Below are 13,613 nucleotides of genomic sequence, written 5' to 3'. Positions count from 1 at the left end.
TGTTCAAAATGTTAATGATGTTCAATAAGAGCTTCTATAGCATTCTCTTTAAACCAAATCATACAGATCTCTTTATATGTTTGCCAAGATAATTTTCCAAGAAAAGCTAAAGATAAAAACTGAATTGGTGCAGCACAAAAACCAATGAATAGAACACGATGGTCACAATTTAAGGTTCACTGTCCTAAGTGAACTTTCCCTACAGTCTTCGCCAGCACTTGTTAAAATGAGTTGTGATTGTGGGATGGGGATTACTCTGATGATTACATAAAAGTTTGTATGATTTTGGATTGTATGACTTGGAGTTGAAATTATGCTTGTGCAGTTTTATTTTGTGAGAATGTACTTGTATTTTGCAAAACAATGTCTGACATTAAGGACATAGTTGATTGGTTTATTAGCAGCTTTATGTAGCTTGTACTATTCTAAGGGGGAGTCGTTATTGAATAGGATACGTTTCACTTTTACCATTAAGTTCAATCAGTAAACCTATGTTTGTAGCATGTGCCTTGCCATCTAATGCTTGGCTCTAACAGTTCAGTAGTTTTTCTTTGAAGAAGGAGTTTTGGTTTTGAAGTTACTCTTGATCACTCCCATGTAAACCACAATGCACCAGAATGCAGATTCCACTTTTGGTCGTTTCTTTCCACTGTCCTGTTTGGACGTGTTTCCATAGGTTTGCGACTGCTATTCACCACATGCAGTACTCTCAGCACCAGATAACAGATCCATTGTAATTTAAACAGATTGAGAAAAAAAGTCAAGATAGAATCCTTTCTTTGACTGCCAAGTCAAAGAATTTAACACGCCTGGTGCCAGATTGCACAAAAATGATTGATGTTGGTTGGAGAGTATGGAGGATAAAAATGTTGCCCTTCCTTTATTAGTGAATTTCTGTGGTCCGATTAGCTTTGGGTTAGTAAAGTTTGCTTTCCGAAGGACTACAGTGAGGCTGCCTGTTCAGCATGTAATGCTTTTAGATCAAATGGATAGCATTTAGAGAAAGGTGCTGCAGGCATTATTCCACAGTTTAGCACCAGAACTCCGAGTCTATATCTACTGTGTTCACCAAAAACATTGAAGAGCTCCATTCTGATGACAAAAAGAATGGTGCATGTGTGCATTCGGGATACTGGACCATCTCCAGAGGTTATAATTGTCTCAAGAGTATTCACAACAGTCACATATGTGTTTTCGTACTAGAACTCGCTAGTAAAGGAAGTTCCATGGACATTGCCTAGCACACATGAGAAATAATGTGCCTCCTTCATAACTTCGAGATAGATAAGGGTGAAAAAATCCTATCTCTGCCCACAACAAACTCGTACGTTCTTAGAAGCTACCTCAAATCTAGTAATAGGCAAATCATACCCATTCATCTAGAGAGCGACCGTGAGCAAAATAATGAAACTGTTGGGGATGATGGCAACATGTACTGCACTGTCATCAAACACAAGTTTACACATGTTCCTACTACCGGGGTTTCTTTTAAGACACTGGTCACAGGTGACTAGGAATGGAAAGATCCAGTGTGGGTGAAGGCTAGTGTTCAGCATGAGCTTAAGTCATGACATCAAACTAACATGTTAGTCAGCAGGCAGTGGCGGTTCCACCACGTGGGCATTGGGGCGTTGCCCCACTGCTTTCTCGCAGTGCGAGAAGCAGAAACGTAAAATGGTATGAATACCATTTTACGTTTCTGCTTCTCACACTGCGAGAAAGCAGAAGGATATGCCTGATTGCCGGGTTGTGGGCGGGCAGGTGGGCGGTTCAGGGAGGAGTGGCTAGCCCAATGTTATGGGCGCTGACTCTTTGTCCGGCCCCAGGGCCGGCCAAACCAGTCATAGCACTCTCCACTTTCTTCATGTAGGCTTTGTTCGCCCTAAGTTGGCAGGGTATGCTCAGACGGGAGTCCCTTGCTCACTTTGCCACTGGATTCAAGCAAGCCGGGCTGAAGAAGGCTGAAATGCCAGAAACCGGTCCTCGGTAGCTTGTTTCCGAACCAGGGAAGGCATGGCTTGGCAGTTTGGGCTGGACTGTTCCCATGAGACACAGGGTCAGACTGATTTGCATATGGCCATGTCTGAACTGGGGTGGCAGAGTGGGCTAAAGAACGGTGATGGATTAAACCCAGATCAGTTGACTGGGGGTGAGTGCTTGTATTGTCAACGCTCCGTCCATCATTTCCTTTGGTTTTCTTTGTTTGCCCTAAGTTGGCAGGGTATGCTCAGACGTGAGTCCCTTGCTCACTTTGCCACTGGATTCAAGCAAGCCGGGCTGAAGAAGGCTGAAATGCCAGAAACCGGTCCTCCATATCTTGTTTCCGGTCCAGGGAAGGCATGGCTTGGCAGTTTGGGCTGGACTGTTCCTATAAGGCACAGGGTCAGACTGATTTGCATATGGCCATGTCTGAACTGGGGTGGCAGAGTGGGCTAAAGAACGGTGATGGATTAAACCCAGATCAGTTGACTGGGGGTAAGTGCTTGTATTGTCAACGCTCCGTCCATCATTTCCTTTGGTGTTTCTTTGCATGAAAAAAACGGCCTCCCCTAAGACGCCTGTAAGGACGGCGGCCTATCGAATCACAACGCTGCCATTGCAGCGTTGTTATTGGTCTGGGGGAAGGAGGGAGGTTGCCTGTTACTGCTTGCTGTTTTCAGAGAGCGGGAGGCGCATCACAGGAGTCCGGCCCGGGGGCAAGGTAAGTTTTTCTTTTTTTAAATTTATTTAAATTAAATTAAACCCCCGCGAACCGCTCCCATCATGCTGGCCGTGACAGTCGCGGGCACATGCTAGTCCCCGCTCGGGTCAGTGCAGTGCTAATTTCAGGTAATGGGAGCCGACCGTGGGGCCAGGGCCCGACGGAGGGGGCATGAGTAACTGCTTCAGTTAATCCATAGTTTCCTAAGCGCAGAACCATCTCTGGAACACGTGAATCATTCACGTATTCCAGAGATGGTTCTGCTCTGATTAGGAACCACCACAGTAGTAGAAGCACTTGACACTGGTCAATTTGCCATCAAGTATAGCTTTTGGCGGAGCACCTTTCATTGCCTGGACAACTAATTTGTAGTTCTTCTCACCAGTAATTGGCAAACCCATGAGTGGGAAATAAACCCATCATTACTTCCAAACTTGGAGCACCCTTTTCTTCACATATGAGAATTCAAATTGGCAAATTTTTGTGTCAAGGGGTACCTTGACTTGACTTGATCCGCTCATACAGCACTGCAAGTTCAGAGAACTCCTAGATGAAGAAGCCATGCATCTTCTGACACCGCATGGTGCAGGAAACGCTCAGTTTGGAGAAAGTACTCATGGTTTCAAGAGCTGAGGAATGTGCTGATCGACTGGCTGCTGATATGGAAGCTGGAACAACACAAAATGAATAAGCCTAGAGGATGAAAAGTATTTGTAAACCGAAGGCAGAGGCTCACAAAGTGATGTCTCCGAAAAACAGGAAATGATGTATCTGCTGTGGATTCTCCTTTCCACATGAATGTAAATGTCCTGCTATCAGACAGGTATGTGTGGGAAAGAAAACCATTTCATAACAGTTTGTAAAGAGAAACTAAGTGTGTCACAGAGAGACGAGAAGATGGATACCATAAAGTTCCAGAATCACTCTAGCCACTCCCAGAAGGCCAAACTGCAACACTGACTGAGGTAAGTGGAAACTAAACAAAGTCAATTGTCCTCAAATTCATCTTCCAAAGGTACGTTAACATCATTGGTGGCAGCCACAGACCAATGTGCGCAACAGTGGCGTAACACAGGCCTGGCAGGTCCCTCAGTGTGAGTGGCCCCCTCAGCACGATACTATGGCTGGATAGCTCCTGATTGAGTCTGGAGGGGGCCCCTCCACTGTAGTGTAGTTCCTATATTCCCAATAGGCTCTGCGCATTGGAATAATATATCCTATAGATTTGACGTAGGACTTGGGTCAATAGGTCTCCATCGAATATACTTAACTTAATTGTGAGTGCCAGCTAGCTCAGAGGTCACTAGAAACTTTCTCGAATTCACAAGAAGGGATTAGTTCTGACAACCTCATAAACATGACAACTTTGTTTCCCAAGAATAAGAATATATCCCTCAGAGTCGTGGAAACATTAATTAGTATTTCACTCAGTCAATCATGCATACTTAGTTTCTCAGAGTTGCAGAGAAATAGTGAGACAGGCGTTTTCAATAAAAGGTTTATTGAACAGTCTTTTCTTTCTCATGCAAGAGATATGAACTGCTACAATCGTTAGACAGAATGCAAAGTATAATGCGTACAGCAGGAATAGTATTATGAAATAATACTGTAACAGCATGGTATGGATTCTAAGCCATAAAATACATACATAAATAACATAGACTAAAATACTCAACTGGTGCTTCTAAAATACGCCTACCCCAGTTTACCTAACCTAGGTCTTGTACGAGGGAAGAAGTAATTATTGTTTAGCATAGGTTTTTTAGTTCTTTGCCAATAATCTACCAAATGTTTCTCTATGTTATAATGAGCTCCATACCTTAGAGTGAAGGAGGTTGGTATCTCTTTCTCTGGACTTGATTTCCCAACAACCCGCAAGGGGAGTCAAACACTGGAGTTCAATTTCTCAGCAGAGGATGGCAGCTTCCTGATCAGTGGGTCAACTGGAGAGTTGCTTCCTTCGGCACTTGCTGTAGCGAGCTGTGTCTGGCAAGTAGGTCGTCTAACTGCTCCGAACCACTGTGCTTTGCCATAGCAAGTGAAGGTATATTTATACTTTGAAGGTGTTTAGGAATGCCATGTTTGATGTAAAGTTGGGCATATGAACGTCATGAATGAACCCCTAAGGAATAGGTGTTCATTGTAAAACTAACTGAGTTCTTGGAGAAATCAATATTCAAGCACGGGGAAGTCCCTGACGGCTTAAGCTTATTTTCCAAGAAATCGTTGTGACGTTTGATGAACGGATGGAAGTAGCCATGCCTGTATTTGGGTAGCATGGGCTATACCTAAATAAGGGCTTGATTTCTATCCCTATATAAGGGCAGTGTGAATTGTACCTATATAAGGGCATGAATCGGAAAAATTCAATCGGAACCTAAAACGCCACACAACACCCACTCCACTTTCTTATGTACGACTTCTACTAAATACTAAGTTCTAAACATGTATAAAAACTATCTATACAACAAGTGTTTAAAAACCCACCCAAAAACATAAAAATGCATTGGTACTGGTTGTACACTAAAAGAGCATTTGTGCTGTACGCATTTAGAGCAATGTTTCATTCAAAGCATATAGTTTGACGTTTGAAAAATGCTATCCGAATGAATCACGAAAATACATTTTATTAAATGGCTCGTAAATACAGAAAAGAAAAAACTGAATCCATTTCATGTCATATTACATAAAACCGTTTGTATGTGGACAAGGTCAAATATTGTCTCTGGAAGTTATCAAAGAATTCTAGTTCTCTATGAATAGTTCTACTTTAAGCAGATTACTTTGTGCCAAAAAATGAAAAATACAAATTTGGAAAAATTAATAATCATAGAAAAAATAGAGTTCCAAAGTTAGATCTTTGTTTTGAAAAATGAAGGTTGAATTCAGAGTCTCTCAGATCACTGTGTGCCAATTTCAAAAGTCAGTGTTATTGGTTGGAGAAAACATCAAATCTTCTAAGTCTGTAAAGAATTTGTCTACTATTGTAGGTGAAAGTTGGATTATCTTGTTAAGAAGATCAACCGCACATAGATGTGAAGCTTCGCCGTCAGCATTGGTCGTATTAGCAATGTTCGAAGTGGATGATACCTGTGTGCCTGTTTCCTCTCGTACTTCACCGCCAGCATTTTGCTTCTGTGAGATGTCAATGAATGCCGTTATCAGAATTTGTAGACGCTGGGGACAACACAGTGCATGAGCCGTCACTGGTCCAAGCAAAGTATCAACATCCGTTGCCTGACTCGTGGGAGTGTCAGACATATGAACGCTATCTCCTCCGCATAGCAGGCAGCGTAGAACAGGTAAGATGCAATCTTGCCAAATTGGTCTGAATGACAGAAACCATGTGGTATTAACTTCTCTTAAACAAGTTAATCCCAAAATTTGGAAGATGCGCTCACGACACTTCATCGCCAGTAGAGTTGTCTCCACGGTGAACTGGGTGTCACTTGTGGATTGGCTTGCCATATCGAAGCAGTAGGAGCAAAAATAGTATCCCTGCAGCGAGTCCCAAAATGAGAGGCACTCCGGCAAACACAGAGTGCACGAAGTTTGGAAAGATTCCTAGGACTGCTTCAAAGGTGCCAACAGTCTCGAAAACACGGTCTTAAATAAATGTACAATACCACTCGTATCAGACATGTTTAAGATACGACCTAACATTACTTAGAAATGTTTAGGGCAATTTGTAGTTAAGAGGGCATGTGTCTCTGCAGAAGTCCTTGCGACTTGCAGATCATAGGTCTCTTTGGCCGACGTCAGTGGCACAGTTTTCTGTAAAAGAATGGCTTTCATTCTGCTTAAAGTATCAATTTGGTAGAAGAGATGTTCAGTGAAGGCCAAAAAGGCGACTCCCGGTCTGCCTTAGTTTTTGGAATCAATACTTGCATACAGCAAGTGACCCTGGCTGACACAGTTACTAGATAGGGTAAACCTGGCTACATGCCACAACAGCTGTGATCGTTCAACATAATGTAACTTCCATTTGCAAGTTGTTAAAAAATTGGATCAATCACCGCAGCTGGTAAACCTTGCAGGTGGCAGGATACGTTTTTGGAGGAACCATCGCAATCCCCGTGTAAATTAATACCCCGACAAATGAGAGAACCGCTTAGTGCGTTTCACAATTTTTACCACAAAGAAATACTTACTTTCCCCCACTCCAACATTTGTGTGTGTATGGTAATTCCCAGGATGTCTTGGTCTATTCTTTACCCAACCTTTCATATATGCCCGCTGGTTTATATTTTAAGCAATACTGAAAATGGAAAATTGTAACAGGCAGAGTGATTGTTCCATGTATAATCCATTCCGTTACTGGCTTTTCAGCGACAGTAAATGGCAATCTTTCCAGTTTTTCAATGCTCATCACTGTATAGTCTGCTCCCCTCTGTGCCAGTTTTGATCTGTTTATCAGTGAGATCGAATTCTGAAAACAGCGACATAGTATTGATTAAACGCCAAGGCACATAGCCTGAACGAAGGCTTAGTAACATCCATAATAGCATGATAGAACGTAATTGCGACTGACCATGTTGCAACATGACCAAGTCCTGTTCCATGATGTCAATGGCAGAGGATACTATGCTGTCCAAAGAATATATTCTGGACAACACAGTTGTTAACTCATTGTCAACTACAGAGAGAGATTTCTCTAAGTTAGTACGATCAATTTCTCGTATTCTTTCTGCAGTCATAATCTTCCATGCTTCATTATACAATGCATAGATACCGACGTGTATAAAACGTTTACGACGCGGTGTTCTTGGTCCTAGCAAGAATTCCCTAAGATCAGCGCCATCTTTAAGTAAAGATAAGTGTTGTTTTACATCCTTAAATGTAGATTTATTCAGCCATTCAAGGCACAGTTTCCCTACACTGTATGTTGTTACTATTCCTGGATGCTGTCTCTGAGCATATCTTGGATCTGGCCTAGTGAATGTGAACCCCCGTGTTTTATTTAGGAATCTATCTTGACAGTTGTTTGTGTCTGTGGGATAGATTAACCAATTTTTCCAATCTGGATCTGTTCTGTTGTGATGCAAAATAGTATGTACGTCGACCTCCCCCTCTAAAGTGTTACTATCAGGTGTAGGTATGGACTGGTTGTTTAAGTCTTTTATCCTGGCTAACCCAAGACAAGAAGTCTGTTGGACAGTGTCATTCAAAAACATAATTTGCTCTGGGATGATACAGGCTCGAAATAAAGCTTCTATCCCCTGCACTTGCCAATCCTTTGTACCCCCGACAGTTTTTTTTGTCTCAATGTTTTCTTTCCAAAAGTCAAAACCTAGGCTAGACACTTGGGCATAAAAGTCTACAGAATAAATCTGTTTGGTATTTGTCAACATATTTTTCATTCCTGTCTTATTAACATTTTTAAAGTAATATGATTCTGGATTGGAAGTATTAAACCCTGAAAAGTACGGACATTTACCATTGAATGTTTTTGAGCTACCCTTTGGTGGGATAGGACAATGTTCCCATTGGTTATACATTAAAACGTTTCTAGGATTTGCAGAATTGTGCAAGAAATGATAACCACAATGATTATAATAATACATTTGTTCATAATCTGATGAACCTTGTATGTATTCATGATTTGTAAATTTTGCCGACATTTCTAAGTCTGACATGATATTATTAACAGTCTCGGAGTCCCAAACATCAGAAAATGTACTAGATGAAACCAAATCATTCAAGGAAATCTAGAACTGGTGTGGAATCTTCAACAGCTCTGCAGGGCCAAAAATGTCATCAGTTCTGCCCCAAGCTATACCCCTAGGTATAGGAACGGCTGTGATGTTCACTGATGACAAGTCTCTTTGTTCACAATGAGATGATTTGTGTGGCTTGAGGAGTAAGTTGAAGTTCTTACTTGCTGTGTCCTTTTTAACATATCTTCCATTTATCAGCATTCCCAACGTTATTACCAGAGTCAACCAAAGTAGAAGAAAAAGCACACCCAACACAATCTAAAGTTCAATCCATGGTGAAACCAGATAAGTCTTTTCTAGGTGATGAAAAAGTTCTGTTGCTTGTTCTTTGAAAGTTTTTTTTGCTGGCGTTGTTTCAGGTTCACTGGGATCCTCGGAAAACGTATCAAAGGTAATGAAATAGCCAGAGGCAGTTCTGTCATTTGCAGGGATTGCATCAGGATTCGTTTAAATCGCTGGAACCACTTGATACATTTGTGTAGTGAGATGCTACATCGTTGTAGACAGGTGTTTCTTGACAAACTGTTATTTGGGTTTGAAGAGGTACAAGTTCCATAGCTTTGTTGCATAGTCCTTCATTTTGCACTGCAGATTCTTCAAAGTTGATTATTCTCTCAGTTTGAACCTCTTGGATAGTAGCCAGATTAGGGTGTCTACTACATTGGTGGAGTCCACTTGGCCTACTCCTTATGATCGGCCACATGATGTGGTTTGACCAGGTCGATTGACACAAACCTGTTCTCCTTTTTACCAGCAAGGGGCAGCAGTAATACTGTTCTTGATCCGTGGATGGCTAGGACAGGTACTGGTTGTCTGTAAGATGGCCCATATTCCTTCTTGTCCGCGCTCTTTTCTCTGACTAGACCCCCAATCTTTGGAATCCAGACAGGCCTTGCTGGGACGGTCGGTTTCTCTTCAGTGGTTGTTGGCTTCAGGAACACGTTACTTTGTTTCGTTCTTATTTCATTAAAGTCCTGCAAAAAAGGCTAATGGTCTTTGATATCAAAGGGTTTTTGTTCTACCACTAAAGACTGACAATCGAGGTCCGATGTTAACATTCTGGTCCCAAAAAGGACTTCATATGGCATGATACCCCCTAGAGAACTTCTTGGCAGATTGTTAAGACGACGTTGGACACTTATTAGATGTTTGACCAACCCGTCACCCGAGCCTAATACCCTAGCTGTCATAGATTGCTTTATGTCCCGTTTTTTTCTGCTCCACTACCGAATTTCCCTCAGGATGGAATGGACTAGAGTACCGCAAGGCAACGGCCAGATTGGCCATGGCCTCCTTGTAAGCTCGAGAGCTAAACGCAGGACCCTGGTCAGAATGTAGCATGCCGACTGCGTATGTGCCGATAAAGACACGCAAATCTTTTACCACAGTTTGAGCGTCAGCCGAGCGCTGAGGCGACATCCAAATGATCCTTGAGCACGAATCCACTGCGACCAAGTTATATTTATAGTTACCATCTCTCTGTAAGGGACCGCAGTGATCTAGGTAAACGCAAGCTAATGGTTGATCTGAAATCAACAGGGGTGTCTGCACAGGACGTTTCACAGTAGAGACTTTCATCTTTTGGAAGATTTCACATTCCAAAACATAGTTTCTGTTCTGTTTCCTCATGCGTGGCCACCAGTATCGCTGTTTTAAGAAGGACACTGTGGCTGATACACCTGCATGTGCAGAGGCAAGCCCTTCATGTGCTGCTAAAATTAGCCCTAATCTATGTTCCATATTTGGAATTATTCTATCCCCCACTCCAGGGATTTGAGCAAGCTGGACATTATTTGCACCAGTTATGTATGAGTATTTGAGTGGAAAGCCTTTTGGTAATGTTTTACCACTGTCTTTGCTGAAAGCATTGACAGCTAGCATTATTTCTCCGTCTATTTTCGTTTTTGAACGAGTGATTGCAGCTACGGAAGCCATTTGCACAGCTGCCTTCGCGGCTTCATCAGCCAATGAATTCCCTGCAACGTGAACGCCATCATGTTGATGATTCAGCGTATGTATCATGTGAGTGTTTTGTAGTTCTTGTCGTAACTGAATTACTTCTTCCCAAAGCAACTTATGCTTGATTGTGCCACCTTTTGCATCTTTGTAACCGTTTTGAATCCAGTTTTGCAAGTATTCATTGTAAGATTGAACACAATATTACGAATCGCACACTGAGTGTGGGAAATTCACGATCTGTATTTTCAAGCGCCATCTTGAATGCTTGTAGTTCAGCTTGCTGAGCTGTACAATCTCTCAGAGATTTAGTTTTAGTGACCATAGGTCTGAATTTGCCATCGCGCCAATGACCTTTAACGATCGCGCACGCTGCACTATAGGCTTGTTTACCCCCCGTAGCGAGTTGATCTAATCCGTCAGTATAAATTATACATTCATACTGCTATAGAGGCAGAATTTCATTAGGCAGACGACATTCTTGTTCGTATTGTAAAAATGCTTGTGTTTTCAAATAAGGATCAAAAACGTATTCAACGTCTGTTGCAGCAAGGGAATTAACCCACTGTATCCATCTCGGATGTAATGCTTTAGCATTCGGAATGCTCGCTTTGTCACTGCTTCTAAGGCAGGTACAGGTGTAACGACCATAATGCGCTTACCCTGTGCGAGGGATCTCTTTTCCTACTGCAGTTTGAACCGCTGTCAGAGTTTTTTCTGTTGAAGTGAATTTCATTTCTGCTTGTGTGTACAAGTGTGATTTGTAAGCTATTGGTACTTTTTCACCTTTTTTAAAAGTTAAGTACGTGAATCCGCATTGTCCTGGAATGATTCGGATCACTAAGTTGCGTATGTTTATGCGAGTTTGTAAATGTTTTGTCGCTAACGTCTGTTTGCAGTGAACGCAAGATTTCTGTGCGTTTTTGTGTCCAATTAACGGTTTTAAAATCAGGTTTGATTAATTCCTAGCGGGGTTTCACCCTTTCTGCGTAGTTTAGAATGTAAGTTGTTCCGAAATTTTGAAAACCTAGAATCTACTAAGTTTTTCAGCGTTTTTGGAGGTTTGAGTAGTGCACATTTTTCTAGAAAGTTTGCTGCCAGGCTTTTGCCTTCAATTGATAACTCGTATCCTAGAAAAAGGACGTTGAGGTGGGCAATTCTCGATTTCTTAAAATTTTATTTATACCCTTCAGAGGCAAAGCCCATTATAATGGTGTTCACCCTGTTCAAGTGCCTATCCAGGTCATTGTCTGTTAGAGTTACTACAAATATATGATGACGAAGCTCTATCATATGTAGATGACATCTGTTACTCTCGTTGAAAATAACCCAGGACTGTTCTTGAATCTCTAAGGGAGACGACAGAAGTGACTCTGTGTCCCCATAATTGAGAAAGCGGTCAAATACCTACTTTCTGGTGCAATGTTTTGACAGAAGAAACCGTTAGAAATATCTAATGTGGTTTTATATTTTTTACGCACAATGTTATTCATTAATGCGGCACTTTGTGCATTTTGTACTGCAAAAGTTTTGCAACAAGAGTTTAAATGTCTGTAATCCAATACTAGACGATATGTATTGTCTGGTTTGGAGACAGGAAACAAAGGATTGTTCATGGACGAGGTGCATGTTTCAAACACTTCTTGGTATTCAAGTTGATCTAATATCTCCCTGACCTCTTTTTTAGCTTCTTGCTTAACTGGGTACTGCCTTTGTGCAGTTGGTTGAGTTTTCATATGGATTTTATGTTGAGGAGAATCCTCATCCCATCCTACATGATTTTTGTATAATGCTGGAGCCTGGGCAACTACCCATTTCCTGGCATATGTATACTTTAAGTGAATTGGAATATGATTGGAGAAGGCTGGCATAATGATGTCTTTGCCATGTGGGCACTCCCTGACAAATTGTGGTGGCCAGTCTTGTTCAGCGTGAAGAATGCCATAACCCTTAGAAAGTCGCTCACAAAAGAGTGCTCTCACTTTTCTTGGTATGTCCCCCTCCATCCGGAGTGTTATTTCATATAACCTATGTGGGGAACTAACCCTGGTATCTGCAGTTTCAACTTGGATGAATTCGTTCAAGTCCACTGTGTCCAGATGATCCTTCAAGTTCTTGCGAGCTATGGTGACTTCTGTTGCGCTGTCCAACATTGTCTGAGCCCACTCCCCTTTCTTGAGTTGTGTCCTTAAGATCCTCTGCATGTCTGATTTTTAGACCTGCTGCCTTCTTTTTGGTGAATTGAGTTTTTTTTATTTTTCTGAAAGTGTTGATAGTCTTTGGACTTCACACGTTCTTCCTTATGTTCTGACCGTCCTCTTCTTTCAGATTTCTGTGAGGAAGTCTGAAAGGTACGAGAGGAAAGTGTATCAGTATCTTGATATCAATCAGGTTTTCTCAAATTATCCCTATTCCTGAGGTTATACCTCCTTTCAGAGGGCTCGTTTTGAGGAGACCTACCTCTGGAATGAGAATGCTTCTCTTTATAAGTTTGTTTAGTGTTCTCCCACTTCTTTTTAAGAGGAGTAGGAGTGTTTTTCATAAAGACCTTTAACTGTGTAATTCTATTACACTTTGTATATTACTAAGTATTTGTCCATCCAATATTGCTTCAATGTCAGGGTCAGGTCTGTAGTTGGCTAAAGCTAGCCATGTTGCTCCTGGTCTACCTAGTGGACCGAGCCTGGTAATGTGATTTATATGTTTTAGGGCGCCTTCAAACCAGAGCGCATGCTCTTGGTATGTTAGTGGAATTTCAATATCCTCGAAAGGAATGTATTCCGTTGGTGGTTTATCTTCCTTGTAGAAGTGAAACACATGTGTTACTGGATTTGCTTCAGGGAAGACTATCCATGAATAGAATACCTCTGTCTGGTGATATTCATGTGCCTCTATCACAAAATCTACCCTACCACCTCTCGATGTTAGGCCATTTTTTATAAGTTTTATAGTGATGGTTTTCCTTAAATTCAAAGGAATGCTTATAGCATCCTAGTCTGTTTCTTGGAAACCGGTTGTATCAAAAGCTCCTGGATCAGCCGCAGCTCCACCAATCTCAGTGGTGTTGCCGTTATTCGACATTTTGTTGACTGAAAGTTTGCAGAACAAGTTTCAAGGAAACAAAGATAAGGTGCACAATATTTTGGAACACTGTATCCTTCAACGTTGAACAAACCAAAAAACGAATACATAGGATTTTCGTCCTACTCTGTTATGGCGGATATTTTATCCTTTTACCC

General features: G+C 41.7%; 1 protein-coding gene across 2 annotated transcripts in view; it reads left to right on the top strand.

The window, feature by feature from the left end:
- SORT1 (sortilin 1) overlaps nucleotides 1-13,613 on the top strand; it is a 577,196-nt gene that overhangs the window by 352,241 nt on the left and 211,342 nt on the right. The gene's annotated exons all lie outside the window — the stretch shown is intronic.

The sequence above is a fragment of the Lissotriton vulgaris genome, chromosome 5, assembly GCF_964263255.1.
Source record: "Lissotriton vulgaris chromosome 5, aLisVul1.2, whole genome shotgun sequence".
NCBI lineage: Eukaryota > Metazoa > Chordata > Amphibia > Caudata > Salamandridae > Lissotriton > Lissotriton vulgaris.
The sequence above is the reverse complement of the archived record's forward strand: the minus strand, read 5'-3'. Positions and strand labels throughout refer to the sequence as shown.